We start from the raw sequence: 6419 nt of genomic DNA, 5'->3' as shown, positions 1-6419 counted from the left end.
ATGCCCAGAATCCCAAGAGGAGAATGGAAGAGAAGAGATTGCAGCATGACCATTTCCCAGAAAGGATGATTTCTCACTTTCTGTCTCTCTGGTAGAGCCCACACTCTAATAGTTAAAAAAAAAAAAAAAAAATCCTAAAAAAAAAAATCCTGGGACCAGTAGATAGCGTAATGGCTATGTCACTGAACTCTCATGTAGTCGACTGCGGTTCAAATCCCAGACTCGGTGGCTTAAACTCATGCTGGGCACGTGTGCATGTGTGCCCAAGATCCTGAGAGAATGAAGGAGAAGGAATTGCAGCGTGGCCAATGTATGTGTGGGGGGTAGTGATTTCTCAGTTTCTGTCTCTCTGTCTCTCTGGCATGCCCTATAGCAAAAACCTCAAAAAAAGAAAAGAATAAAAAAGAAAAGAAAAGAGAGAGAGAGAGAAAAGAAGGAAGGAAGGAAGGAAGGAAGGAAGGAAGGAAGGAAGGAAGGAAGGAAAGAAATCCTCACTAGTTGAAGGTCTGGGGGACGGAGATCACAGTATGATGAGGTCCTGTCTAGGACGCTTCTCTCTCTCTCTCTCATGTGATTGCACACACTCTCTACCATGAATAAAATAAAGAAACTTTAGAATATGAAATTTTGATAATTTCATATTCTATAATGTGTTATCAGAGTTTGTTGATGAATTTTCAAAGGAAAATAAATTTTGTACCTCTTTGTATCAAAAGAATAAATTCAGTGCTTCAGTAGAAAATGAATCAGTTATGTATACTAATAACATCACATTCATACCTTAAAACTTATTATCATTGATCTTTTTTATCAAAAACTGTTATAGTTAAGTTTGTATTTTATAACTCTCAACTTAAAACAACCATTTGGGGCAAAGCAGTCAAATATTACTTATCTATGGAGCAATGATATAATTAAAAACAAGCCAAATGACTACATAGGAGCAAACAAATGTTTGAAGCCTCCGGTACGACTGCGCACTCACTCACTGCTGGACAAAGACCAAGTATCCTCAGTCGCTGCCCAGTGGTGGACCAGCATGTGCTGCATGAAGGGTCCTGATTGGAGCTCCAGCGGCTTTCTTTATTCTGTCCAGCAGCAAATCCTTACCACAGTCACTGTGGGAGGAAGTCTCCCCATGTCATAACGTGGCACCAAAACCTAATTAGAAAATACACTATTAAGTTTGATGTTTTCTCAAATTGTTTTCCAAATAGAAACAGCAAGTATTATCCAGATAAAATATTTTTAGGCATGAAGATTTCAGATGGGAAGTTTATCTACGGGCCCATCTGTTTTAAAGTGGAATACCCTTTCAGCCTTCTGGAGGCCAGGCACAGGCTTGATCCTGAGCTGGAGAACAAGTCCTCTGACTCCCCAACCCACTCCAGGTTCCATTTAATTGAGGCTAGCTCCTTCATTTTCTAGTTTAATTTTGGTTCATCAGACAGCCAGCAATTATAAAAAAATCAATGATTAGTACAAGTATTATTTATCAATAACCTATGAATAATGAACTTTAAATCTTGCCTGTTCACATTGCAGGTATCAATTTCGTTATGTGAAAGCAGGGCTACAGTGAGAATAAATACATGTAAAACACTAAACAGCTGGCCCAAATCAGTTTCTCAATAATATTTATTCTATTCATAGGTATTTATATCAGCAACATAAATGAAAGCAATTTTTCTAACTCAGCAGCAACTCCTTTAAGCCTTGAGATTTTGTGTCTAGCAAGGAACTCTGAACCCAGTGAGAATCCAACAGGACAATGAATGTTGTATTCCCATTCAAGAAACATGGGCTGACCTCTTTAGGGACTCTCTGCAGTACACACTCCCTGGTCACATCCCTTACATCTAAACACAGTTAATATTTTATTTCCCATTCATCTTTAAGCCTTTCACTTCACCAAGGGCTGGATCATTTTCTTCAATTAAGGAACAGCATGAAAAGGAATAACTTACCAGTCCTCATTATATCTTCATTATTCTGAAATATTTTAATTAGATCCCATTTTTCTGATTCAGGGAAAATAACTCCTTTTTTTTTTTTTTTTGTAGATTCATTGCTGCTGTCCATGAACATGCACATACAGTCCGGGGTTCTGCTTTAATATCTTTTTCATATTTGACAGCATTTTTCAAGAAGACATTAATTTAACATTATGTACGTTTACCTAATGAGGATATATCACCTCCCCATAGAATGTCATTGTACCACGCCCTGGATGCTTCATATTCTCACATCTATCAGAAAGTATTAAAAACTAATTATAGTTACCATGAAAATGTTCTGATTGCATGTGACAGTTCTTAAATTATTTAATTTGAAAGTTTCTACATTTTTCTGTTTTGGTTTAATTTGTAGTTTTTAATTAAATTACCATAGATTTATCATAATTACCTCATTGACACCAAATTTAATACACTACGTACAACCTCATTTTCTGTACCCATAACTTCTACACTTCGTTTACAAGCATACAAATGCACCTATGCCTACACACACACACACACACACACACACACACACATACACACACATGGCAAAAATGAGGAAGGAAATGATTCATGCCCATTTTTACTTTGCATTTGAATTTAGCTCTTAATAACTTAGGGCCATGGCTTCTTTCTATGACTACAATAGCTATGTGTTCTTTTTATATTACTCATAAATAAGTACATGGATCTGAGTATGAGACATCATTAGATATGAGAGTAAATTGATAATCCTTGGGATTTTAAAACAATTTTTTAAGAGAGATTTTTGCTATAGGGTACATGCACTCACCAGAGAGACAAAAAGCATAAAAATCACCCTCTGGGCTTGGGGGGATGGCCACACTGTAATCCCTTCTCCTCTTGGGATTTTGAGCACACACGCACATGCTCCCAGAGTAAGTTTTAAGCTGCTGAACAGGACTCCAACTGCAGCTGACTATGTGGGAGTCCAGCGACATAACCATTACACCATCTGCTGGTCACTCTCAAAACATCTAATTCTTTTCCCGCCATTTCCTCACTCTGCAGCCCTGTCGCGCTCTGGAGGCTGCAGGACCCTCGTGCGTTGGAAATCCCGCGTCAAGTCTGGTGCACAGAGCATGGGCGGCGCCCCGCGGCATAGGCTGGGTGGCTACGGGCCTGGTCCTTGGCTGGCGCCTGCTACTGCATTTACAGGCTGACCCCAGGGCCAGCGACAAGGTGGCCGCAGGCTCGGGCTGTGCCCCTGGCGGTCCGCAGAAGACTTAACTGATGGTTCATGTGATGCTTACCTAAATATTGAACAGCTTCAAAAATTCCTTTACCTGCTGGAGACCACCTAGGATCCTGTAATTACTGAAAGAGCTTTGGTCACTTTGGGTAACAGTGCAGCATTTTCAGCTAACCAAGCTATTATCTGTGAATTGGGTATTATTCCAATTATGGGAAGCAAAATCAACAGTCTTAACCACAGCATCAAAGAGAAAACTCTGTGTTTAGATATAACCTGAGTGTGAATATTGAGAAACAAAAATAAAGACATACATCAATCAAGTCTGTGCAGATGTCTTTTCTGGTCCCCTGAACTCTGCTGTGCAGCTGGCAGGACTGAGATTGCTAACACACATGGCTGTTACCAATGACCACCAGCACATGCTGAACAGCTACATTGCAGACCTGTTTCACGTGTTACTTACTGGAAATGTTAACACCAAGGTTCAAGTGTTGAAACTGCGTGTGACTTTGTCTGAAAATCCAGCCATGACAGAAGAGCTACTTGGTGCCAAAGTGGATTCATCATTCCTTTCCCTTTACGATGGCCACACAGGAAAGGAGATTCTTCTTCGAGCACTTACATTATTTCAGAATATAAATAACTGCCTTGAATAGAAGGCCGTATTGCTATTCAGCCTACTTTCACTAAAGGTTCATTGTTTTTCCTTTTATATGGAGAAGAATGTGCCCCAAAAATACGAGTTTTAGTTTATCATCAATAATACCGAAATTCTGATTGGTTGAACATTTTTTTTCCCAGAGTAATGCAGTCTGGAAGTAACATACCTAAGCTTAACCATTTTCTGTCTTCCTTCTAAAGGGATTCATTTAGCTGCCAAAACAACATGCTTCACCACTCACACAGCTGTAACTTGCCATGGTCTTTAGGTTTATTTTGGCCTGTTCCATTGATAATGAATATGAGTTTCTACTGAAATCATTTCTTTCTTTTCATTTACTGAGATACATTATTTCCTCCATATGAAGCAGCAGTGGCTGTTTCACATTTACGCCACTGTCTACTGTTTGATTTGTGGTTACTTGCCTGAAACAGCATTAATGATCAAATCACTATTTCAGAACTGCCATAGGAATGGCCTTGTTCTTTTAGCATTGATGAGATCTTGAACTCTCAAGTCCACCTGCCAACCTGGCCAGACTGCTTTCAAAAGTCTATCTAATCAAAGGGACCAGCAGTTAGTGTAGTGGCTATGTCGCTGGACTCCCGTGCAGTCGACAGCTGTTGGAGTCCCGGACCAGGTGGCTTAAAACACACCAGGCGCATGTACATGCGTGCCCTAGATCCCAAGAGGAGAATGGAAGAGAAGGGATTGTGGCATGGCCATCTCCCCAGGGATGATTTCTCACTTTCTGTCTTTCTGGCGAGCACACATGCCTTATAGCAAAAACCTCTCCCCCAAAAAACAAGTCAATCTAGTCATTAAAAATCTGTTTTCTCATTTTTGATCAGTGAAGAATATAAACTTCTAGGAGGAAATGTTTCCTTGTACTCATCCACCCCCCATTTAATACTCCAGTAGGTAAAGATGTTATGTATAAGATAATGGAATCAATCAAAATGTCCAGTCATAAGCAGTTGGCTAAATCAACTATCCAGTTTTTTGAAAGAATCAAGCAGTTTTAAATGTACTGATGTGGAAAGACATTTAATTGTTTAAAACACATTTTATATGTATATTTATATGAATATAATGTGATCCTATGCAGTCTTCTGAATGAAAAATATTTATGCTTATTATTGATAGAGTACTTCTAAATTCATACTTAAATTCCTGGGAATGGGAATGGGAAGTGGGAAAATGACTCTCCTATGTATACCCTCTCTGGATTTTTTTACTATGACCCTAAATTGTTTAATTTTTTAAATAAAGAGGAAAAAATAAATTAAAAAATACATCTAAATCACTCAAGTTTCTACTGGATAATGAAATCACCATTCAGTTTGAATACATGATGTACCTACTCCAATACTGAATTATATATCACTAGCATATAAATTGCTGGGCTGTCAGGAATGTCATGATGCATTTTTGCATAGAAAAATATGTTATGAAAAATATGTTATGACTTTCAGACAACCTAGTACATATCCCTGTTTACCTTCACATTCAAAATGCACGTATACAAAATTCAATTCTTCACTTTAATGTAGTTAGGATGCCTTGTAACTTACTAATTAACATAAGCGACCGATGTCTTTTTAGAAAAAAAAAAAAAAAGAAAGGGGGCTTGCCCTGTACTAGTGGTTAAGCCTCATGCCTAGGGAACAAATCCCACATGGCTGTTTGCAATTCAAATCCTGGCCCCAGGCAGCTTGAATAGAAGAAGAAATGGCAGGAAAGAGTTGTGGTATGATCTCACCCTGGGGGGACACGCTCACTCACTCAAGCTCTCCCTCTCTCTCTCATGCTCTCTGGCAAGCACACATGCCCTCTGGCAATTAAATAAAATAATTAAAGAAGAAAAGAAAGAAATGTCTCTTTTTGTTTTTGCCTTTTTTTTGGAGAGGTTTTTTTTTTTTTTTGCTATAGGGTGCCTGTGCTCGCCAGACAGACAGAGAGAGATAGAGAGACAGAAAGCGAGAAATCACCCCCCAGAGGGGATGGTCACGCCGCAATCCCTTCTCCTCCATTCTCTTCTCGGGATCTTGGGCACGCATGCACACGCGCCCGGCGTGAGTTTTAAGCCACCGGGTCCGGGACGCGAATCGCAGTCGACTACGTGGGAGTCCAGCGACATAGCCATTGCGCTAACTGCTGGTTCCCAATGTCTCTTTTTTGAGAGTGAAAAAAGACTATGCATTATTTCATCTTTCTTTGTGCCACACAATCCCCTCATTCTCCACAGCATACAGCCAAGTACAAGCTACATTGATCCTCAATAAATGTGTGTTGAATCGAATAAAGAAAACATAATTTACCTTGCCTGTTTTTCCTGTATGAAAATTGTATAAGAAATCAGTATAAACCATGCCATAATATATTTTCCTGAATTGCAATACGATGCCTCACTATACCTTCTTTGCTTCACTTAGTCTTCATTCAGATGTTTAAAAATTTCAGAGCCAGGACCAGCAGTTGGCATAATAGCTATGTTACTGGATTCCCATGTAGTTGACTGCAGTTTGAGCCAAACCCAGTG

The 6419-nt window shown here is 39.3% G+C and overlaps 1 pseudogene; it reads left to right on the top strand.

Annotated features, from left to right (window-relative positions):
* Positions 1-1254: 1254 nt before the first annotated feature.
* Positions 1255-3979, top strand: LOC102488148 (armadillo repeat-containing protein 10-like; annotated as a pseudogene).
* Positions 3980-6419: the final 2440 nt, after the last annotated feature.

This window comes from Tupaia chinensis, unplaced genomic scaffold, assembly GCF_000334495.1.
Source record: "Tupaia chinensis unplaced genomic scaffold, TupChi_1.0 Scaffold000018_1, whole genome shotgun sequence".
In the NCBI taxonomy this organism is placed as follows: Eukaryota; Metazoa; Chordata; class Mammalia; order Scandentia; family Tupaiidae; genus Tupaia; species Tupaia belangeri.
Note: the sequence above shows the minus strand (reverse complement) of the source record. Positions and strands in the feature narration are given on the sequence as shown.